Here is a 23,823-nt window from a genome sequence, read left to right as displayed (position 1 = left end):
CCCCTCCCACTGTAACCTCCTGGGTGCTCCAAGACCACTGGCTGCAGGACATGGTGCCATGGGGTCAGCAGCAGCCACCCCACACACAGACATCAACCCAGGGAACGTTTCCCTTCCTCCTTGGACCACAGCTCATCCTCTCGTGGTGAAGGCAGCGGCACCGGGACAGCATCAGGCAAGGCACGAAGCTGACAGCTTGGGTCACCAAGCCCTGCAGGGACACAGCCCAGCTCCTTGCCCATTGCACAAGCTCCTGGCACGTGCCCACATTGGCAGCCCCAAACCCCAGCTTATTACTTTAAACCTCCAGCTAAGGCCAGCAGCTCTCTGCTCATTCCCAGCCCCAGGGCCGTTCCCAGAGCATCTGCAACGGCGAGGAGCAGAGGAGGTCTCTGCCGCAGTGGGAAAGGACCAACCCTGCGCTGGAAGGAGATGCACAGAGGACAGGGGTCGGTCTGTCTGTCTGTTCCTCTCCCAGACAGACAGGCACAGCTGCCATGGCCCCCTGCAGCAGCCCCAACCTGCAGCTGGAAATGCAGTGGCACCTCCTGCCCCGCTCCGGCAGGGACGCAGGCGCTGCCTGGACTCCATCTGAGACCTCTTCCAACCAAAACACCTCCAGGAGGCTGCAAGTGACCAGATGTCACCAACCTTCCCCACATCCAACATCCATCCCCAGAGGAGCCCCCTCGCCTGCTCCGCTTCATCTCTCACCTCTCTCAGCCTCTGGCCTTTTAACCAGCGGCTCATTTATTTTGGGGTGAAAAGCGCTCGTTTTGGCACCGCCAGCAGGGTGATGTAAAAGATGTGGTGGCTGCCCTGCCAGCTCTGCCCCTCGCTGCTCCCTGGGCCAACACCCAGCATGGAAACTCCTCCCTGAGAGCAAACCCACACTGGAATTTTCTTTTCCCCTTTTTCTCTGTTTTTTCCCCAAGGCCAAGCCGCCCGGGACCCCCCCACCCCCCCCACCTGTGCCACGCCACCAGCTCTCCAGAAAGGGACTTTTCACCCCCGGCTATTTCAAAGCTCCATAACTGAGGGGAAATGGCCCTGGCACTGCTTTTTCCCAGCTGGCACTGCCAGTGTGGCACCTGTGTGGTGTGGGAAGGAGGCAGCAGCGTTTGGCCTGCGGAGGGAGCTGCTCCGACAGCCCCGGACTTTGACCCAGACTCGGAGCTGCGGCTCCACTTCCCGGGTTCAAAAAGACATTTGGTCAGGACTTGAGCCTGTCAGCATCAAGGGAGAGACTTCAAGGGGTTTGGAAAGAGCCCTCAAAAGCAGACCCTGCTTTAAATAAAGCCCGGGTTTAAAAGGGGAAACGGGAACAAGCCGAAGGGAGCCATGAGCAGGGAACGACCCTGACTGCCGCCGCGTTCGGAGAGCCCCCAGCAGCCTCCCAGGCAGGCAGAGACCCAGGAACGGGAGCCAGACTGGTCCCTGCAGCACCCAGCACCACTGCCAGGGCCAGGAGAGGAGCCAGGCAAATTCAGAGCCTCATTCCAGCACAAATCTTCTGCCTGTTGCTACGGTGAAAGAGGGATGAAAAGATCCTGCTGTGGATCCACAGGAGCAGAGCTCAGCCAGAACTCCCTTCCCAGGGTTTCTGTGGTATGCTCTCATCCCTACCCCTCACCAGGACGGATTTTAGGGCATTTTCCTCCTGTGTTTTTCCTGTTTCTTTTGGAAGAGCATTGCCTGGGCACCTCCCCTCACCAAAGCACACAGCAACCCCCAAATCCAGGGAGATTTCCCCAGGGCTGCAGATCTTGGCTCTCACTCACCCACACCATACACAGCAGCAACATCCCACACTCTGCAGCCCTCACGTCCCTGCCCCAGACAGAAACCAGGTCCCCCTGCACCCAGTGCATGCCAGGGGCCTTTGCTCTCCCACTGCCAACCTTCCCAAGGGGCTCCATCAGCCAGGTGTGACACAAACACCTCCCTTCAGCCCCCAGCTGATGCAGCACAGGATCTACTGGAGTCCTGCAGGCTCTGGAGACGCAGCCACCTTCTCTTGCCCTTTGCACAGGAGGTGACTGAGCCCAGCCCCGAGGACAGAGGGGACACCACATCCTCAGGCAAAGTTCCAGCACCTTCCCTGAGTGCTTTTAGTGCTGTTATCCCTATCCTACAGTCTGCTCCAGAAACCAGGATAGCTCTGAGCCCAGACAGCTTTCCACAAGGGCAGAACCTGCCTCCTCCTCTCTTTCACCTGACTCCATCCTGGCACAGTCAGGGGGGTTGCAGCTGTGCCTGTCACAGCACATTTCCAAAATCCACACTTCCTGCCACAGAAGTTTTGGGACACTTCCCCTCACAGCCCAACTTTGCTTTCTTCCCTTCTTCCCTTTTCAACAAGCCCAGCGATGCCGCAGCGGTGTGGCAGCAAAATGCCCCCTGCCGTTCCTCACCATCCCAGCCAAGCATCCCATCCCCTAGGAGCTGGGGGTGAAGCCATCTGAGAAGCCAGGAGCCAGGGCACCTCCGAAGCTCCATGCCCCAGTGGGGTTTGGGGACAGTCCTGCAGCCAGCAGCATCCTCCCCGCAGCACCCAGCACTGGGTGGTCGAATCTCGATTGCTCATGCTGGAAATCCCATCCCATGGTGGCCAACTCAGCCGGCCTGGCAAGCTCTTGGCATGTGGCAGGTGGCACCACGCCGAAGCACAAGCCCAGTGCAAGCTCCAGCACAGCAGCAAGGGCTCCCTGGGCTGAGAGGCAGGGGCAGAAAGTCACTGGGCAAACACATTGCTACTAATGGGCCACAGCGGACAACCTGCAGGCAGAGAACCAAAGCCGAGGGGCCAGCAGGAGGAGGAGATGCTGCTGGGTAGATGAGATCCCAACACATCCTTCACTCAGGAGCACAAGTCCTGGCTTCATGTTTTGCATCAAGCAACCTACCTCGAGCCTCCTTCTGCTGCCCCTCTCTCCTAAGGCTGAGGACATCTTACACCAAGCCTGGGACAGCTTCTCCTAGGTGGTCCCAGTCCAGATCTTGCTACAAGCAACCGAATCCAGGCTGGTCCCTGGCTCGCAGATTCACCACAAGCAGGCAAAAAGAAAAGCACTCACCTACAATCTACACTTTAAACCAAGAGCTGGAGGAAGCAAGCTAATGGCCAGAGGGGTTAGGGTCAGGGCTTTGATGGTCCCTGTCCCCCGAGGCCACTCTTCAGCATGACCTGCAGCTCGCCCTGCCTGAGCTCTCGCTGCCCCGCACGGCGCCGTTGGTGTTTTATGCCTTTATTAGCCTCGGAGCAGTTAAATCCCACCAGATAAAGCCAGCTCCACCAGCGAGCTGCCAAAGGTGTGTTGAAATCAGTTGTTCCCACACCTCCTGCTCCGGGCGAGCAGCTCATCCCGGCCGCTTCCCGACACAGCCCCGGGGGCGATCGGTGTCCGAGCGAAAACACCTCCAGGGATGGCATCTTCCCGAGCCTCTGGAGCTGCCAAACTGCCCACACCACACACAGAACATATACCCATCACACAAGGGTCTTCCTCATTCTCCTCCTCCTCCCTGGGGGGCTGCAGCTCCCCACCACCCCCATCCACGTTTCCCGTTCCGCTGGTGCCAGCTCCCCGCCGAAGCCGATCACGTGGAGGACGTTTGCCAACGAAGCAGAATAAACAGCTCCCAAACCACCTCCAAACGAACCCCCCCGCCCCCCGGGATCTTTTTCCTATTCTGGCACCTTAAAACGAAATATTTGTTCTGCACTTTTCCATGGTTTTGAGAATAACTTTCCTGAAGAAGGAGCTGGTTTCTGGCATCTTCCGAAAAACGTCGCCAGGAGCCCGGGTAGAAGTTGAGAGCAGGGGAAATGTCCTCCCACAGCCGCCCTCCGCTCCCTGTTTAGCTAACAAACAAACAGCCAGGACCTGGGGAACAGCAGCGCAGGGGGAGGGCTCCCACCAGCACACACCGCAAAAGACTTTTGGTCAACTTGCCAGGGCACGGGAGCCGGTGGCAAGCGGCAAGCCCCGAGCCCGGCTCGCTTCACCCGAGCTCAGCAGATGGCAAACACGGGAGGGTTTTCCCTTAAAATTAAAAAAAGGCGGAGAGGGAAGGGAAAAAAAGAAAAAGCAAAAAGGGAGAGGATCTTGACTCTGTGCCAGGCTCTTTGCCGTCGCAGGGCTCTCCTGCCCGGGCACCCCGGTACCGTTACCGCCAGCCCCGTGTCCACGTCGGTGCCGCCGGCGCAAGGCATCGTAATCCCTTAATGACTTCCCTCAAGCTCCAGCCCCAGATTTAATCTCTCCTCCAGGAGAATCTTTATGGAATAAAACGTGGCAAGCAGGCAGGCAGACAGACAGACAGGCAGGCAGGTCGTGTTTCCCTCCGCAGCATCGTGCTGCCGACCTCCGAAGGGAGCAGCTCTCCTCCTCCGCTGCCTCTGCCTCTTCATTCTTCCCCTTTCCCGATGCCGTTCCGCTTCCAAAACCATTTTTATCCCGGGCAGGCTGATTACCAACACCACACTGGATGATGGAGACTGACCTTTGCGATTGCCAAAAAGGGTTTAAATTAGGAAAAGTTAACAAAACAACAAACCCAAACTAGCAGCCCTCGGAGCTGCCTCTCCGCTGCAATTTACACAACACACACTCGCAGCGCGGGGGGGAGGTGGTGTAAAAATAAATTCGGAAGTTTTTCAAGCTGTGCCCAGCCCCATCTCGATCCCTAAGCTGGGTTTGAGTTTAGAAGGTGCAGCACAGCCAGCGAAAGGCCAGCTGATAAGACGGGTGCCCCACGCCGCTCTCCCAGCCGTTGGCACAGGAGCCAACTCCGCCAGCCAAAGCTCCGGGGCCAGCCCCACACGGTCACAAGCTGGATGGCACCTTGCTGCCAAACTGCTGTCAGGGCCTCTGGGTTCTTTTCCAGAGTAGCTACTCCTGCGATCCTCTCAGGTGCATCGGGGCCTTCCGAGGTAGCACGGGGAGGAGGATTTTCACTCTGCCGAGGCGGACGCACGGCTTCCCGAGCTCCCAGTGCTTTGGCAGTCTGATTTCTCCTTTCCCTTCCCTCTCCTGCTAACACAGAATTTGTCCCTCCAAGGGGAGGATGCTCACAATGCATGCCCTCCGGGGCAGGACTGAGCGCTCCCCTGCAGCCCCACCGAACCCCCGCGGCCGCGCTGCTGAGGCTGGAAATCAAAGAGGACGGGACAGGAAATTTCAACTTTCCACTGCCGGCAGCAGCAGGTGATGGCGGGGAGGCAGCAGGGTCATTCTGGGAGCCCTGGTGCAGAGCGAGACACAAACCCAGGATGGTCCTGGAAGAGGAAGTTGGGAACCCCCCTGCACCCCGAGAAGATACTGAGATGCCAGCGGCGGGGATCAACCCTACAAGACCTCCACAAGCCACCTGCCAGCCACAATCCAGAGCTCTTCCCAGGCATCCAAACCGCTACAGGGAAGGGGGACATGGTGGGGAAATCACCCCCAGGTTTCCTCTCCACAGATATGAGGATTTCCCTCGGTACTTCAGGCCACCAAACCCCACTCTGCAGCGGGAGCCGCGCCGCAAAGAGCCATAAATTACAGCCTATTACTTTTAAACGAGCGAAAGAAAAGCCGGGGCTGGGGGGGATCTCCGGGCTCTCCCGCCTTTCTCCAGCGGGAAGAATGAGCCCCATGCCCAAATGGGGGCACAGCTCACCCCCCACCTTGCTGCTACAAAGGCAAACTCAGCACCGCACCTCTCCTCCTCCAACTCGCTCCCACCCCCCTTTCACCCTCCCTGCCGGATCAACAAGAAAAAAAGGAAAGGGGGAAAAAAATAATATAAATATAAAAGGAGAGAACCCCCCTGAAAGGCTGAGCTTTGCCGCCACCCCCCCACCCCTTTCTCCAGCCCCACAGCGACACACAAACAGCAGCAGGCTCAAAGCATCTCCCCCCCCCTCCCCTCTCCAGCGGCAGAAAAGAAAAGCTCCCGAGCTCTCCGGGCAGCAACTTCACAACTGAGTGCACTCGCATTCCTGCCGGGTTATTAGGAGAGAAAGGGCGAGGGCCCGCAGGAGAGATTTTCGTGTCACTTGGTTTTGATCCACTGCACAGATTTTTTTTTGGGGGGGTGTTTTTAAACACCTTTCTGCTCTTCCCTTTCCAAAAGCCCCCCACAAGGGAAAGGCGAGCGGCGCTCGCCTGCCAGGGAGGTGCCCGGGGCTGCATGCGGTGTTCAGGGAGATATTGTAGATTAGGGGGGTTTGCTAGATTTGAGTATCACACCCCCACCGCCCCCCCGCCGCCTTCCACCTCCCCCCAGCAGCAACTTTAATCCGTTTTCTTTCATTTCGCTCTGTTTGCTCAGCTTTCCCCCACCTCCCCAGCACGCCAAGCCCCAGCTCTCCCCTCAGCCGGCCTTTCCCCATCGTCATCTCCTATCCCAAATCGGCAAGTGGGGGCCACCCGCTGCTCCCCCTAACCCCACCAAGTGACACCCCAGGGGTGCACAGGTTCGGGGGGGGGGGGGGGGATTTTCCACACTGATTCCATTCTCCCACACTTCCCCCCCGCGCCAAGTCAAGTCCAACTTCACACTGCACAGCGGAGCCAGTTCAGTTTTTATCGTGGGAGCGATGCTCAATCCTGATGCTCGGGATGGGATGGGGGGGGGGGGGGAGGAACCCCCAACAAAAATCCCTCCACAACTACTAATAAATTAAAATACAAAATGAAATCTAAATAACTGCGAAAGAGAAGCTTCCAACTCTTCCAGGGAGAGCAGGAGGGTTCGGGAAGCCTCTTCCCTGCCTCGCCCCCAGCCCCACAAAGGGCAGAAGAAAGGCAGGAGGCACCGAGGGCTTCACAACCCTGACAAAAGCTCCCTGGCTCAGCACAGGGAATTTTGTCCCTTCTGGATCCCCCCACCCCAGGCAAATATAAGCAACCTGAAGAGCAGGGGGAGGAAAAGAAAAGATAATCAATATCTATAATTTCCCCCAGAGCAATTCTTTTTTTCCCTGTCCAGCTAGGGGCGAGTTGGATTTTTTGGGGGGGGGGGGGGAAGTGAACTTCGAGATGGAGTGAAAAGAAAATAATAATAATTTTAAAAGCTTAATAAACGAAGAGTTAACTTTCACACGAGCCTGAGATTTCGCTGCGTTTAACAGAGAGCACGAAGAGAAGGGGGGGGGGAGGCTGGGAGGGGGGAAGGACACCCACGGAAAGGGAACACATCCACACCAGCACACAGAAGGGCCTGGGTCACGCTGCCTGTGTGAGACACATGTTGGGTTGATTTAACATCAAATGCCCTTCCCTGGCCGAGCGCCTGCCTCGGTGTAAATTTTTTAACACCCCAGAAGAAATTTGTCAGAGTAAATCCTGCTTCTGGTTTAGGTTAAAACCCAGCCCAAAGCTTTTGAATACAGAAACTAATAAGGGTGTGTGGGGGGGTGGGGGTTATTTTTGTTTTATTGTATGCCCCACAGCTTTACAGCGGCGGAGGAGGAGGAGTGAGGTCCTAATCCGCTGATAAGTTGGGGCTGAACGTGGTAGAAAAAGACAAATCTTTGGGTGTCGGGAAAAAAAAAACCCAGGGGGTTGGAAGAGCTGCCTTGAAGTCAAGGAGTGATCCCAGGGAGGAATTTGGACACAAATTCCTCCAGGACTATATTAAGAGCAAAGGAGGGGGGGGGGGGGGGAGAAAAGAAAAAAAGAACAGACCAGAGTAAGTTTTCAAAGCAGGCACTTCCCGAGCACGAGTTCGCAGCCGCCGGTGAATTATTCCTGCTCTTCCCTCCACATGTTTTATCTCTGCTATAAAGCTTACAGGAGGGCAGGAGGACGCCGACAGTTCCTCACGGAGTTAGGGTTAGCTTTCCCCCCCCCCCGCCCCCCATTTTAAAGGGTAGAAAATAAAACTAAAAATATTCCCCCCCCCCCCCAAAAAAAAAAAAGAGAAAAGAATCAGTCCCAAACGGAAAAAGAAAATCCAATTACGCTCCACTTGTCCTCCCGATCCACACCTCCGCCTGCCAACTCCGACCAGATTTCCTACCACCGAAAGATTTCGGAGCCATCGGTTGCTAACGCAGCACTTTCTCAAGTGCCTTTTCTTTTTTAGCAGGGGAGAAGGGGGAGAGGGGAAGAAGAGACAGAGGCGCGTTTGTTTATCAGCCGGAGCCGGGAGATGGCTCAGGGAAGAATGGGAATCGCTGAACTTTGCCAGCGCTGGGGCTGGGCGAGCATCTCGCAACGAAGGCGGACACTAGGGTGGGAAGGGGATGAAAGAGGCTGATCCAGGGCTCCCAGCGACCCGCTGCCAGCTTTGCTAAATGATTTTTTTACCCCGGAATTTCGGAACTCCCAGAAGAAGACGGCTCCAGAATAAAAACTCTTCCCAAACGCATTATTATCGCTGATATTCTTAGCGGCCGCTGACGGCAGAGTCCTGCCCAGCTCACCAAGACCTCCCGCAGGCAGCGGACATCGTGGTGAGGCCACAAAGATTTCCCCCACCTCCACCCCCTCCAAAAAACAACCCCTTGGAAAAACCGACCCCAGCCTCGCTCCCCTTTCAAAGGCGAACCAAAAGCTCCCAAACTTCGGGCGAGGCGCAGAGCCGGAGCTTCGCCGCGCAGCCAGCTCCCGTAACCCCCCCGCTCCGGAATTCAAACCTGCGGGAATGGCTTGGGAATAGCCTCCAGCTCCATCCGAAGCCGGGCGTTTGTCCTTCCTCTCCCCTCACCTTGCAGTTTGGGTTATGATTTTTTAGCCCCAGCGAAGGGTTTTCCCAGGGCTGCCGGAGCGATGCTCGGTCGGGCTGCAGGTTGGCGGCGGCGGCGGCTGCTGCTCCCGGGGATTACAAAACTTGGGATTGACTTATTTTATCTCAAAACAAAACAAAAAAAGGGAATTGCACCCATCGAGCTGCCTCTGGGCACGGAGCAGGCGGGCTGGGGGTGAGTAAAAACGCAGTGGGAGCGAGGGGGAAAGGGTTTGAGAAAAAACCCTCCCGAGCCCCCTCAAGCAGCTGGAATTAAACCCAAATTGCCGGGGAGAAAAGAGAGGCGAGGGGGAAATGGGAAGCATCAACAAAGGGATCCCAGGGATGGCTGGCGGGGCAGGGGCTGCCGTGCTCCCCCCTCTCTACACACACCGCCGTTATAACCTCCCCCCCGCCCAGCGCGGAGCCCCCCGTCCCGGGGATGCGGGACTCCGAGGCAGGTCTGGAGCCGGCACCGGCAGCGCGGTTCTCCCGGCGGAGGCAGTGCAAGTTTCCCGGTGCCCAAACGCCCCCTTCCCCGAGGGGGGCTGCCCGAATCCGGACCCCCCCCCCCATCCTAAAACGCCTCGGGGGGAGGGTGGGGGGTGTTGGGGGTGGGCAGCGGAGACCTCCGCACCCTACCGCCGCCGGGGCAGCCCCGGGCTCTACGAACCGGGGGAGCAGCCGGGACCCCATAACAAGGACCCCCACCACGGCGCGCACCGAGCCCCCACACTGAAATCCCTGCCCCCCCGCTCACCGAGTCCCCCGGCCCCGTTCCCTTTGTCCGGGCGCTGCAACAAACTTCCGAGCGCGGTGGGGACGGAGCCGGCGGAGGGGGTGGAACGGGGCACGGCACGGACCTGCCGGTGGGGATTTGGGGGGAGTGAGGGGTGTCCCGAACTCCCCCCCTCCCCCGGTAGCAGCTGCGGCGGGGCGGGGGCAGCGCGCACACCCCCGTGGGTGCGGGGACTCTCCCGTTCCCTCCCGCCCGGTCCCGCTCCGCTCTCACCCACCTTGTCTCGCCGAGCACCGGGGGTCCAGCGACGGGCATGCGGGGGCCGAACCGCCTCTCACCCACCCACCCCCCCCGCCCCCCCCGGCCGTCTCTTCGGCTTCCCCCGAAAACTTCGACGGGGCGGCCGCGGCGGGGGCTTGTAGGAGTTCAGGAGCGGCTCGGCATGGCGGCGGCGAAGGAGGGGAGCTCCCGGGGTACCGGCGCCGCCGGCCCTGGCTCCCTACCGCGGCTGTTGGGCCGCACCGGGCCGTGCTGGAGCGGGGGGCAGCCCGGGGCCGGGCCGGGGCCGTGCGCGCCGCGCTCGGCTCAGCTCGGCGGGGCTCGGCAGAGCTCGGCTCAGCTCCGGTCCGGCTCCGGCTCAGCGGCGGCGGCAGCGCGGGCGCGGCGGCGCGGGGCGGGCACCGGCCCTACCATAGTTCCTCTAAAGCAGGTGCAGTCGCTTTCCCCGCCTGGGTCCCCCCCCAGCACGTTCCTCCTCCAGGGGGTGGGTGCACACCCCCCCTGCCCGCCCTGCTCTATTTTGAGGAGGGGGACACGGACACACACCCCCAACCCAGCAAGACGTGCCCCAGGCTCTTCCCCTCTCCCCACGCCGTGTTTTGCTCATTAACATCCGCGCTAATTGGTTTCTGCTGAGGTTGGTCCCCCCGGGCACGGCAGGGCTGTGAGGACGGCGGGAGGTGGGGTGTGGGAGGGAAACTGAGGTATGGGGGTCTTGGGAGAGGAGGAGGGGGGCACACTTCCACCCAGCTTGGTAGAGGCAGGACAGGCATTGATCCAAATTTACAGATGGCAACAGTGAGGTGCTGAGCTGGTGACCCCAGCACCCTGCAACCCGTCTCTGTCACATCCCAACATCCCATCCTGCTGCCGTGGAGATGGTGCCCTGAGGCCCCAGGACAACAGAACCTGTGCTGCCCAAACCACCACCTGGCTGTTGGACCTAAATATATCTCCCAGGCAGAGGCCCCAAACCTTGCTGAGGACGCTCAACCCAAACCATCATCCGGATTCTGAACCCAAACTACCACTCAGTTGCAGGAGCTCAGAGCATCACCCTGGTGCTGGACCCCAGGCCACTCAGGTTGGGCTCAGATGGTCCAAATCTCACGTGGAAGGAGTGAAATGAAGCTTTTTTTGTGAGGCTTTGAAGCTGGAGGGTTTCCTAAGCCCCAAAGCACAGCCCCTGCACAGCCTCCTTGTTCTTTTTTTACTTCAAAAGTAGCTTCTTTTTTTTTCCCCTCTAAATGTCCATTTTATGGACAGCAAAAAGAGTTTTAAAAGGTGAAATGGGAATGGGAACTGTTTCAATCCACCTGGATTATTCCCCCCCCTATAATTTAATTTTTCACAGGAAAACTGTTTGTTTATTTTTTCTTAATCTCTTCTTGACTGAAAAGTCTGTACCTGGGAATTTGGGAGTGATGGAAAAGCTCCTTCCCCCCCCCAGCTACCAGCTCTGGGGTCTCCAGAAGACATCCCAGTGAACCCATCAGGTTTGTCCACCCCCAAAATTTCCCCTCTAGGGGAGCAACAGGACAAAGGTGAGGGCAGGGCTGACTCCTGGCCTGCTCCTAGCCCTCAGCCCTGCTCCCAACACAACCTTCTGGCAGCCTGAGACTTCCCAGAGGGTTCAGCTCATCCTGGGGCAGCTCAGGGGCGCTCCCACTTCTGCAGAATCAGCTCCTGACTTGCTTGGAAGAGGCTTCCCCAGCCCGGGATGGGTTTCTTGGCAGTGGGGGGCATCAGCTCCAGGGCACTCTTGTGGCTGGAACCCAGCTCTGAGCGCTGAGCCTGGCAAACCTGTGCCTGCCCTCTTTTCTCCACATAGGAATGGCCCCTTTGAAGACATCAGATAGCATCTGAGTGGGAAGGATCTGCACAAAAAGACGTGGACAGCCTTTCACTGAGGGGAGTTGGTGGCCCAGAGGTCCCTCCTTGTTCAGCTGTGTCATCCAGGGGGATAAAAAGAATAATACCAGGAGTGAGCAGGAATCCGAGTGAGGAGACCCCAGGCTCTGTGTGGCACTGTGCTTCCTGGGGTTTGGTCTCTCAGGGAGCCCCTCAGCCCTGCCAGAGCTGGAAAGAGACGTGGACCTGCTGGAGGGGGTCCAGAAGGGGCCCACAAAGATGATCAGAGGGCTGGAGAACCTCCCCTGTGGGGACAGGCTGGGAGAGCTGAGGCTGTTCAGCCTGGAGAAGAGAAGGCTCCAGGGAGACCTTAGAACTGCATTTCAATATCTGAAGGGGACCTACAGGAAGGCTGGGGAGGGGTTTAGAAGGGCCTGTGGGGGTAGGAAGAGGAGCAATGGTTTGAAAGTGGAGCAGGGGAGATTGAGGTTGGACATCAGGAGGAAGTTCTGCACAGTGAGAGTGGTGAAATACTGGAACAGGTTGCCCAGGGGTGTGGTTGAGGCTCCATCCCTGAAGACACTCAAGATCAGACTGGATGTGTCCCTGGGCAGCCTGCTCCAGCTGGGGGTGTCCCTGCTGCCTGCAGAGGGCTTGGACAAGATGCCCTTTGAGGGTCCCTTCCACCTCAGTGTAATCTGGGAATCTGTGAAAGCTGATGGCTGTGGGGACGTCAGGGTTGCTGCAAGGACAGCCAGGAGATTCCCTGGAGGACAACATAGACTTAGAGAAGAGTTTTAGTTGGAAAAGCCAAGTCCAACCATCAGCCTAAGGCCACCAGAGCCACATCCTGAAGTGAAGACATGATCAGACACCAGTGGTGCTCCAGCTCTAGCACTGGACTGAGGCGGGGGGGGGGAAAGGAAAAACACTGCAACAGGCAGAGCTTTGGGGATGCAGCACCTGCAAAAGGACATGAGAGAGGCAGGAGGATCTCTAGCTCTTGGATGAAACATTTTGCACAATGTCTGGTCATAAAGCACTGAGAGATGTGGCTGGGGGGAGCTGGAGTTGGTGTGGGGTGAGGCACAGGTCCCACAGTCAGTGTCTGCCACTTCTTCTAGGCAAAGGCTTTTCCAAGCTCATCCTAACTCTCCTGTCTCTGGGAGTGATCCCTGAGCTCTTATCTGTGGGAAATTGTTTTTCCTGGCAATGTTTTTTGTTCCCCCCTCTCCCCTCCCCCTCCAAGTCTCTGTTCTTCTAATCAGCAAAAGCAACAAGCCATAAAAAGTGACAATTTTCAACCAAAAGCTTTCTGATCCCATCCCTGCCTGCAATGGAAATGTGCTCAGTGTGCTGCAAGGCTCCCAGCAAGCTGAAATCTCCTGTAGGAAAGGTCAGGTTGGGTTTGTCCTGTTCAGAGCAGAGCAGCTCCAAACCAGGCAGGAGCCTCTCAGCCTTCCAGGAAAGCCCTCCCCGGGCTGGATCCAAAGGCTGTTAGCCACAGGCTATGGATTGGCCATTCCTGGCAAGTGGCTCATGGAAAACAGCTCGGTTGGGTTCTGTTTTTTCTCCTATGGTTCAGAAAGAAAAGCCTGGGGGGCAAAAAATAATCTGTGTTTGATGATGTGAGTCCCCTGAGCTCCTCAGAGCCTCACCTTAGTTTCTCTCCCTCCTTCTCCCAAGGCAAAATAAAGACAACTGGGGATGGGAAACCAGGGAGAAGAAAGGAAGGAAGTTATTTTCCCCCTCCTAGAGTGATGTTTCAGGGAAGGAAGCCCCAAGTTCACATCCATTCCAGGATGGAAAGTCCAACAGATGAGCAGAAAAGTTGTGTTTGCACCCAGCCATTTCCACACACTTCCTGCAGCACCCTCTGGAGCTGTGATGCCTGGCAGCACCCAGAGCCCACCCTTCCACCCCTCTGGGGGTCCAGGGCAGAGTTTGCCCCCAGGTGCCCTCCTGGGCATCACCACAGGGTGCACTGACCAGCAGACAAGAGGAGAAGGATACAGGATCAGTCCCCCTGGGATAAACCCACAGCTCTGGGCACCACATCCACAGCTAGCACAGGGTGTCCAAGCTGGGGGTCCCAAGGAGACCTCCTCAAAACCTTGAGGGAAGCTGCTGGTGTGGCCACAGGCTCACAGGTCAGCAAGCACCCGGAGGATTCCAGCTCTGCCTGGCTGTGCTGGTGGGGCTGTGGCCAGCACTGAGCTCTTGGACCCTGCTCGCCTCTTGCGTAAGGCAAAGAAATGATGCAGGAGTTACTGTAAGTGATGAGAGGCTCCTGGCTCCCTTTTAAAGCCACAGGCTCTGTCTGCCCGGGGTCCAGTACCTCTGCCCTCTGCCCTGGCCAGAAAACCCCACAGTGTGACCACAGGAGAGCACCCCCCTGGGGACAGGGGACCCTGGCGTCCATGGGGACACACAGAGCAAGGATGTGGAGGGAAATGTTGGGGGAGGATGCAGCAACCAGAGCCCAAGTGGTGGTTTTGCAGCCCCTCTGGCTTGCAGTCATGCTGTGCCTCAGTTTCCCCTCCTTGCACAGGCAGAGGAGCTTCAGACAGATGGGGCTTGGCTGGGCTCTAGGGAGCTGAAGCGAGCAGTGAAAGGAGGCACAGCAGAGAGGTGAAAGCCCTGGCGCCTGGGCGTGCTGCTCCCACACACGGAGGAGAGGATGTGGCTTGGGGGGTCTCCAGACAGTGACCAATTTTCCTCTGTGCCTGCAAAACCTCAGCACAGGAGGGGAAGGAGGCTGTGAGTGGGAAGCCTGCAGATCTCCCTGCTGCAGGGGGCTGTGGCATTGCCAGCCAAGCCATACCCCTCGTGTGGAAGCCGGCGTGCCATGCAGCGCCATGCAGCGCCATGCAGCGCCATGCAGCGCCATGCCACCAGCACACCACACCTGGTGTCTCTCTCACCCTGCTTTGGGCTTTCCTTTTTTTCCCTTTCCCCTCCCCTCTCTGCTCTGCCCTGATCTGCTTTTCCAATAAGGTTACTCATCGGAGCAGGACGTCTGCGCTCCCTGCTCCCCTGTTTGTCTGCATTGTTTCCTTCAGGGAGAAGCCTCCCTGCACGTGGTGACTCCTCAGGCTGAGTGGTTGGGATTACTCATGGTGTAAGGCTTGGGAAGGGAGGGGGGAAAGGCCACATTTGGTGCTTTGTCTCCACTTGGTCATTTCTCACTCTTTGATATATATTTCCCCCCCTCCTCTCTTTCTTCCTCTGCCAGTGCTTTCCAGCCTGGATCTCTGAGCTCACTCTTCCCTGCTCCTACACCGGAGTGGAACCCCTGAGGGATGGAAAACTTCTTCTGCTGTGCTGACTCATGGGTGGAAAGGAGTCCCCTGTCCCCATGGACCCAGCCAGGAGAACCAGGCCTTTGGGACCCCTCTGCCCACCACTGCCAGTTCTGCCTGCTCTCCAGTTGCCCATTTCCACTCACTCCTGGCCCAGCTTTCCTCCTGTCTCTGCCACAACGTTCTCACGTGGCACCCAGCCACCATGGGCCACAGCCAACCTCAACATCTCCCCATTGCTTCTTCCAAAGAATCACTGAGTGCTAGGGGTTGGAAGGGACCTCTGGAGAGCATCCAGACCAACCCCCACACCACAGCAGGGTCACCCAGAGCAGGCTGCACGGGATGGCATCCAGGAAGGTTCTGAATGACTCCAGAGATGGAGTCTCCACCACCTCTCTGGGCAGCCTGCTCGAGGGCTCTACCAGCCTCAAAGTAAAGAAGTTAAATGGAGCTTCCTTTGTGCACATTTGTGCCCTTTACCTCTTGCCCTGTCCCTGGGCACTACTGAGCAAAAAAGCCTGGCCCCATCCTCCTGCCACCCACCCTTGATCAGCACTGATCAGTTCCACCCTCAGGCTGAAAAGCCTCAAGCCCCTCAGCCCTTCCTCATAAGAGACCTGTCCCACTCCCCCCAGCACCTTCCCAGCTGTGTGGAACCTCAGCTGCCATCAGCAACAGCGGAGGGGGGAGAGGGGGTGGGGGCAAGGACCAGCACCCAGAACGCCCCAAATCAGGCTGGGGGCTCAGCTGGGCTCCCCAGAAGGCTTCATGCCAAGGGCTGCTGTGGGAGTTGCCACGTGTGCAGTGCCAGGGCACAACCTGCTGTGCCAAGAGCCTGCCTGGGAAGACTCAGCAGAGAAGCATTCGGGCCACATCCTTCCCTGCCGCCCAGCTCCGCCGCGGCAGATCAATGAATATCTTAACAAAGAAATATTTCATTAAGAGTTGATTGCTTAATGAACTGTCCCTGTGAGCCATCAAAATGCAATGGGTTTGGCTGCTTTGGGTTTGTTTCTTTTGCTTCCCCCCCTAACGAAGGCAAAGATTCCTATCACGGAGAGCTGCCTTATCAAATTACCGTAATAGCCTGAGTAGAGCAAGCCTCTGCAGCCTGGGGGGGAGGCTGGGGGCTGCCTCACACCGGGGATGCGAGTCCAAGCACCCCCACCTCACATCCTGCCTCCAGCTCTGGTGTCCCCAGCACGAGAAGGACACAGAGCTGCTGGAGCCAGTCCAGAGGAGGCCACGAAGATGATCCAAGGGCTGCAGCAGCTCTGCTGTGAGCACAGGCTGAGGGAGCTGGGGGTGTGCAGCCTGGAGAGAAGAAGGCTCCAGGGGGATCTCAGAGTAGCTTTCAAGCACCTGAAGGGGTCCTGCAGGAAAGTTGAAGAGGAACTTTTCCCGAGGGTGTCTGGAGACAGGACAAGAGGGAATGGTTTGGAGCTGAGGAAGTTCTTCAGTGTGAGGGTGGTGAGACTCTGGCACAGGCTGCCCAGGGAGGCTGTGGCTGCCTCCTCCCTGGAGGTGTTCAGAGCCAGGCTGGATGAGGCCTTGAGCACCTGAGTGTAGCTGAGAGCTGTCCCTGCTCACGGTGGAGAGGTTGGAGGGGATGATCTCTGAGGTCCCTTTCCAACCTGGGCCATTCTGTGACTCCCCAGGTGTGTTTAGATGATCCCAAACAGGATGGGACCAAGGCAGGGTCCCTGGGCACTGTTGTAATACCATCCCTAACAACCAGGGGTTGGGGTAGTGTAGGAGTTCCAGCAACTCAAACAGGCTCTGTGAAGGGAAAGCAAATGATCCATCTTGTCTTTCCCATCCCAAGGATATGATAAAGGGACAATGTCTCGCTCATTAATAGCCAGTTCTGATGTCTGAGTCCACAAATCCAGCAAAGCTCTGCTGGATTTGCACCAGGGCTCCAACCTCCTTTCCCAGACTCTCATTTTTGGCTGATTAAACCAGAAATGCACCCAAAAAAAAAATCTAATGGAGCCTCTCTCCTCGACACTCTTTGCCTGCTTGTGTGCCCTGCTGAGCAGAGCTCAGCGCTTCCCATCGCTGCTGCTGCTTCCCCCGGGGCCGCTGGGAAGGACATGGACTCAGCCTCCCGGCTCCAACTTTCCACTGCTTGGCTTTTTGAAAGTTTGATAATGAAAATATTCCTCCGGAGCCCAGGACTCTGCCGGGGCCGTGCCGCTCGTCCGGCTCCGGGGCTGGGCACGGCTGGTGGGAGCAGAGTCATTAGCAGGCGGGAAATGAACAATAACCTGACAAGAAACGACCAATTTTCCATCAATTAGAGCGAAGCCTCTTTTTGTCTTTTTGTAAAATTAAGTTTTGCTGACTGGTGATTACTTTGGTCTGATGACAATTCATTAACATTTACACGGGGAGGATGCTAATGGTGTGGCCAGGAGGAGGAGGGGGGGGGGAGAAAGGAGGTGAGGGGCTGGGGTTGAGATGCACTTGGGTGGAAACGTGGGTTTGAGGAAGGCTCTGGAGGTCGGGATCTGGCCTCCAGCGGTGGGCCAGGACACGGAGAAAGAGGGAAGCAGCCCCCAAAAGCAGGGCAGCAGGAAGCCATCCCAGCTCGCTCTCCAGCCAGAGCACAAAAGCGCTTTGTCTGGGGCTGGAGTTTGCTTTCTCGTGTTGCTTCCCCCACCGAGGGCTCCTCCACCACCTCATTCCCATTTAGCGATGCTGCAGCATCCCTGGGTGCAGCACCAGGCCAGGATCCCGACCGGTGCCGAGCTCCTGTGAGCTTGGGGACAGCAGGGACAAGTGCCGTGAGCCCTTGCGCAGCCTGTGCTCGCTGCGCCTCGGGCTGGCTGCTCAGCCCCTGCAGAGGTGCCACGGATGGGGAGGGGATGGCTGCAGGGCTTTAGATTTGGCACAGGTGAGACCAGGGGTGGGCAGCAGCAGGAGTGAGCTGGTGCTGCGAGAGAGCAGGAGGGGAGGTCGTGACCAGCACCTCCAGCAACCATCGGAACTAGATGCAGCCAAGCCCCAACTTCTGCTGAAGAGTGAAGGGCAAATGCTCACAGGGTTTGTGCCGGCAGCTATCTTCCCTCCTGTCTGAGCAGCCCCGTGGCAAGTGGGAAGGGTTAACACCCCCCACAGTGTGAGGCACAGGAGCCTGGGGAAATCGTGGCAAGCACCGGCTCAGAGCAGCCTCAGTGGCAGGATCAGGCTCCCTTCTCCCCCAGGCTCATTCCCCAAACCCAAGGCAGGAGTTCCTCAGGATGTGCACACCTCGGCCGTGCTGGAGCAGGTGTTGGGGGGGCTCTAATCCTTCGGAAGCCCCTTGGCAAACTTCCCCGGGCAAGCCTCACCTCAAACCTTCTCTATTCCTCACTTCTTTGTGGAGGTTTCCCCGCGAGCCCAAAGCTGGCACTCATCTGCGCTGCTTTTCCGCAGGAAGGAGCTGCCCCTGCGATACCTTCCCAGGGAACTGGGCCGGGATTAGCTCATCAGGCGGTGATTGGGAAAGCAAAGCCACTATTTACTGTAAGAGAGCTTTGATTCAGCGAGGCGGCTGCTTAAGTGCTAAGTCAATGGGCTGGGAGGATGCTCTCCTGTGCCGGGCTGAATCAGAGGCACAGCCCAAGCCGCCCTACCCACACCCCTGAGCAAACTGCGGACTTACACCCAAACCCTCGTCCCGCACTGGCCAGGTTTGAAGGACACAAAGGTTTGGCAGGAAAAAACACAAGCAAACCAACCCCAAGCCCCAGCGAACCAAAGCCGGCTTCCCAACAAGGGTTTTTCCTTTTTCTTCCCCAAACTTACTGCGAGTTCAGAAGGGCTGAAACCAGCAGGGAGTTTACAGACTCACAGAGCGCTGGGGGTTGGAAGGGACCTCTGGAGATCGTCCAGTCCAACCCCCCCTGCCACAGCAGGGTCACCCAGAGCAGGGTGCACAGGATGGCATCCAGGAGGGATTTGAATGACTCCAGAGGTGGAGGCTCTGGGCAGCCTGCTCCAGAGCTCCACCACCCTCAAAGTAAAGAAGCTCCTACCACGTTCAGAGGGAACTTTCTGTGTTCAAGTCTGTGCCCATTACCTCTTGTCCTGTCACAGGGCACCACTGGCGAAAGGCTGGCCCCATCCTGTTGCCACCCACCCTGGAAGTATTGATCAGCATTGATCAGATCCTCCCTCAGTTTTCTCCAGGCTAAAAAGTCTCTCAGCCTTTTTCCAGTCCCCTCCTCAGGTTCAAGCTGGATTTGCTCACAGCACCCCGCAGGACACACTGGGTGGACACAGGGATGGTTTGCTCCCTGCTCCTTTTTGTCACCCTCTTTATAACCTTCTTTTGGGAGGGGATTTCCACAAGCAGCCATAAACCCTGGGGTTTCCCATGGAAAAGCTTTCCATGTTCTTTCCTGACCTTTGTTCAACAACGACCTAATTTCTCTCCAACTCTGGCACAGACTATTCCTGAGGTGGGAGGAGAAAGTGGCATTCAAAATTGGGTCAGTTTTCATTAAAAAGGCTTCCGTTTACTAATAGTTTTTCGTTTGTTGGAAGGATTCGGATGGGCTCGGGACACCGCCCGGCACAGAGGGGCTGGCAGCTGCTCCTGAGTCCAGAAATGGGTTAACCTTCATGGGAAATCACTTCTCAAGGCTGGAGATGCTCAAGGACTTTCTGGCTCTTGGCTCAGACCTTTCTCCCCCCAGAAGGCTCAGATGGATGCCATGCGTTGGTGCTGCTCGGTGCCTCAGTGGCTGCACAGTCCTCAGGGTCCTGTGCTGGGTGTTGAGTGCAAGGACTGGGGAGGGAGAGGGGCTGCTGGGAGCTGGGCCATGCTGTGGTGCCCATGCTGTGGGTGTAACTGTCCCTTGGGCTCCAGGGCACAAGCTGTGTGGCGCCAGGGTGGCTCCAGTTCAGCCAGGAAAGATGCAGGAGGGAAAGATGAAAGCAAGTGGGAGGCTGAAGCATCCCATACCCTGACCTAATTCAGAGCCTAATCCAAAGCCTGCCCTAATCAGGGGGATCTGAATCTTAAAGTCTGATCCCACCCACCCCCAGTAAAGCAAATGGGAAAATGCAGTGGGACTGGGGAGCTGGGGGCCAGCTGCTGTGCATCCACAGAGGCAGGGATGGACTCGGCCCTGGAGCAGGCTGCCCAGAGAGGTGGTGGAGTCTCCATCTCTGGAGCCTTTCAAGGCCTGGATGTGTTCCTGTGTGACCTGCCCTGGGTGATTCTGCTCTGGCAGGTGGCTTGGACTCGATGGTCTCAGGACGTCCCTTCCAACCCCTACCACGCTGTGATTCTGTGACCAGAGCTCGGGGTGTGTGAAGGGACCGCGGCCTCGGGTCTGGTCCCCAGAGAGCTGCAAACGTCACTTGTTTGAGCTGTTCAAGAAGGGACGGGAGGGAGGAAGCACTCAGAGACAGGCAGAGCCCACGGACCCTGCAACGAAACCCCGGGAGAGCCGCGGGGTGGGCGGCAGGAGGCAATAAAGCAGGCAGGAGAGAGAGGGAAGCGGAGGGGGACGGAAGGCAAAGCACCGCACAGCGCAGCACCCTGCGCAGCCCTGTTCCCGCTGCTGCTTCCCAAATGTGCAAATTATGCAGCCATTTCACGGGACACTTAGGAGTCAATTTGCAACGCGGCTCAGGGGGGAAATTGGGCAAATAATTCCCCTGAACAATAACCGGCAGCAGCCCGCTTAATTTAACTCCAAACCTGCATCTACTTAGCCCTTGCCGGGGATGCTGCGGGCGCCGAGGCCACGGCGTCCTCCTCCCAGCGGAGCTCGGGGTGCTGGTGGCCAGGTCACGAAGCTGGAGTGGCACGGAGGGGAGCCCGGGGCCGGGCGTTTGGCATCTCCGGGAGGGCAGCGAGCGGTGCGTGGCACCGGGGCCGGCTCGCACACGCCGTCGGGCTGCAGCCGCCCGGAGCACAGTGGCAGCAGCAGGCGGTTCTCATTACAGCCCAATGAGGCTGTTTACTCACCCAGCTGGAGACAGTTAGAGAGTGATAAATAATGAAAGAGAAAACATGATTTCCCCCTCTGTGGTTTCTATTTGTGTAGCCATATGTCACAGCTCAATACGGCAGCCTTTTTTTCCTGCTGCTATTCAGGAAAGAGTGGATTTGGGGTTTCTTTCCCCCCCTCCCCACCCCGGGTTTTTTAATTTATTTTTTAAAAGCCCTCCCCCCCCTCCTGCCCCCAGAGCAGGGCTAAAAGTGCTGCTGTGAAACTTGCTTGTCTTTGGTCTGCTCCAAGTCTGGGCTGTCCCAGGAGCTGTGAGGGGTTGCTAGGATGAGTCTCAGTTTCTTTGCACATCACAGAATGGGAAGGATTGGAAGGGACCTCTGGAGATCACCCAGGCCACCCCCCTGCCACAGCAGGGTCACCCAGGGCAGGTCACCCAGGAAAGCATCCAGGTGGGTTTGGAATCTCTCCAGAGGAGGAGACTCCACAACCTCTCTGGGCAGCCTCCTTCAGTGCTCCACCACCATTGCAGGGTGGTTCCAGGGATGGAGCATCTCCCACCTCTGTGGGCAACTCAGGCCAGTGTCTCAACCCCCTCAGGGTAAACAACTTCTTTCTCTCCAGTCTAAGTCTCCCTCTTTCAGTTTCAAACCATCACCTCTTGTGCTGTCACAGCAGGCCCTGCTCAAAAGTCTGTCCCCAGCTTTCTTATTGGCCTCTGAGTGCCAAAAGGACACCAGAAGGTCTCCCTGGAGCCTTCTCCAGGCTGAACAACCTCAACTCTTTCAGCCTGGCCTCACAGCAGAGGGCTTCCAGCTCTCAGATCATCCTCACAGCCTCTGGCCCCCTCCAACAGGTCCTTGCCTCCCTGCACTGAGGACTCCAGACCCGGCCCCAGTGCTGCAGGTGGGGTCTCAGCAGAGCGGAGCAGAATCCCCTCCCTTGGCCTGGTGGCCACATCTCAGATGAATGTGGCTTTCCCTGAGGACAAGCCCTCGCAGCACTGGTGGCTGCCAGGGAGATCTCAGCCTGGGTACCCTCCTCTGCCCACCGCGCACGCCCTGGGGAGGGCAGGTCCCTGCAAGGTCTCTCTGCCACCCTGCCAGGCACCCACATTTCCTCCTGCAAGCACCCCCCCAGCTTCCCCCAGCACCACCTCTTGCCTGCCAGTGTCTCTTCTCCTGCCATGCCCCCGGAGCCTGCAGCCCATTGTTCGGAGGCCTTGGCACCTCCGCCGCTGAGCCTCCCTCCAGAGCGCTCCCGGCCAGGGCCGTGCAGTGGATTCTTTTTTGCCCCAGCAAGTTCTCCGGCTCCATAACATCCTCTCCCCGCAAGACACATCCTTTGGGGAGAGCAATTATCCCACTGACCTCATCCATGTCTGCAGCATGAGGTCACCAACCTTCAGGGGGGTGCACACCTAGCCTGCTCCAAACAGGGTGTGCCAAGGAGGTTGGCTCGTCCCAGCCCAGCAGCTGGGCTCAGGCCAGAGCTGAGGAAGCTGGCAATTAATTGTGGCATCCTTCCCAGAGGCCAAATCAGGTATCTGAGCATGGATGCAGCAGTTGAGCCTGAGGAAGAGGAGGCTGAGAGGAGGCCTCATTGCTCTCTACAGCTGCCTGAAAGGAGGTTGCAGTGAGGCTGCTGTTGGCCTCTCGTCTCCAAAGGAACTCAATGAGAGGAGAGGAAATGGCCTCAAGCTGCTCCAGGGGAGGTTGAGGTTGGATATTAAGGAGAATCTCTTGACTGAAAGTGGTCAGGGATTGGAAGAGGCTGCCCAGGGAGGTGGTGGAGTCACCATCCCTGGAGGTATTCAAAAACCAAGTAGATGTGGCACCTGGGGACGTGGTTTAGTGGTCATATGGCACTTAGGGGCATGATTCAGTGGTCATGGAGGTCTCTTCCAACCTTAATGACTCCATGAGTCTATGAGCAGTGGTTGGTCATTGTAAGAGCCCAAGCAGCACCAATGAGCAATATCCCTACCTGATGCTCTGCTTGGGCTTTGTGGGGGCTCTGCTGGGGCAGACTGTGCCCCTTTGTGCTGGAGCAGCAGCAGGTATCACACCTCCCTCACACAGCCCTCCTGACCCATCCCTCCTCCTGCAGGGTGCAGGTCCCATTGCTCCACACTGCCTAATCTCTGCCACCAGCATCCCCCAAGCCTTTAGCTGTGTTTGGATTGGCTCAATTAAACTTAGCAAACACACCTCCTGCCCATGGCTGAGCCCTTCTTGGAATGGATGAAGGCCTTTTCTCCAGAGGCTGTGTGTGCAGCAACCCCAACGTGCCTGGAGGGGAGAGGATCATCCTCTGCTGCTGCAGCCCTGCACACACACACACTGCACCAGGCATTTGCACAGCACTTGGCATCCCTGCTTCCAGATCTGCTCCAGTGACACACAGCAGTCACTGGTTTGGGGTGAAGCTGGCATTTCATCCCCCAGGTCTCAGAGCTGAGGTCCCAGCAGTGAGACCATTGTCAAAACCATGTCCAAATCCACCCAGCTGCTGAAAACTCAGCAGCTACCCAGACTGGAGCCACCCCAGCTCCCAGTCTGAGCCACAGGCTGAGTGTCTGAGCATTTAAGTGTTGATGGAGTTGCCCTTTTTGAAAGCAATTTAGCTGAGTGCCATCAGCATCTTCTCACTTCAGGTCACAGCAAGCTCTCACTGCAGGCCTTCAGCTGGAGACTGGGGGAAGGTGGACCCCACTGGTTGCTCTGACCCCCCCCTTTCCTGACCCAGCAGTGTTCCATCAGCAGCCCAAACCTGCTCCTCAGGACTCCAGGTCCTGCTGCTCTCTCCCCTCAAACATCAGAGGAGAGGGGCTGGGAATTTGTGGCAGGTTAATTGGGGTCATTCCATATTCAAGGCCCTTTGCCTCTGCAAACCCAACCTCTGCTGCACGGCAGTGGTGGTTTCAGTGTCCTACACCACAGCTCAGCTCAGAGGGGGATTGTGCTCTGCCAACGAG

At 57.6% G+C, this 23,823-nt stretch overlaps 1 protein-coding gene across 6 annotated transcripts in view; it reads right to left on the bottom strand.

Annotated features, from left to right (window-relative positions):
* FOXP4 (forkhead box P4) overlaps positions 1 to 10,084 on the bottom strand; it is a 64,653-nt gene extending 54,569 nt beyond the window's left edge. For 4 of the 6 annotated variants that reach the window (XM_054176370.1, XM_054176373.1, XM_054176374.1 and 1 more), the window contains exon 1: positions 9,738 to 10,084. The gene's annotated coding sequence lies outside the window, so the exon portion shown is untranslated. Of the gene's footprint in view, positions 1 to 3,700; positions 3,779 to 8,703; positions 8,847 to 9,737 lie in introns of those variants that run through there. The other 2 variants (XM_054176371.1, XM_054176372.1) reach the window with 2 other exon arrangements.
* Positions 10,085 to 23,823: the final 13,739 nt, after the last annotated feature.

The sequence above is a fragment of the Dryobates pubescens genome, chromosome 35 (assembly GCF_014839835.1).
Source record: "Dryobates pubescens isolate bDryPub1 chromosome 35, bDryPub1.pri, whole genome shotgun sequence".
Classification (NCBI taxonomy): Eukaryota; Metazoa; Chordata; class Aves; order Piciformes; family Picidae; genus Dryobates; species Dryobates pubescens.
This window is presented reverse-complemented; position numbering and strand designations above follow the sequence as displayed.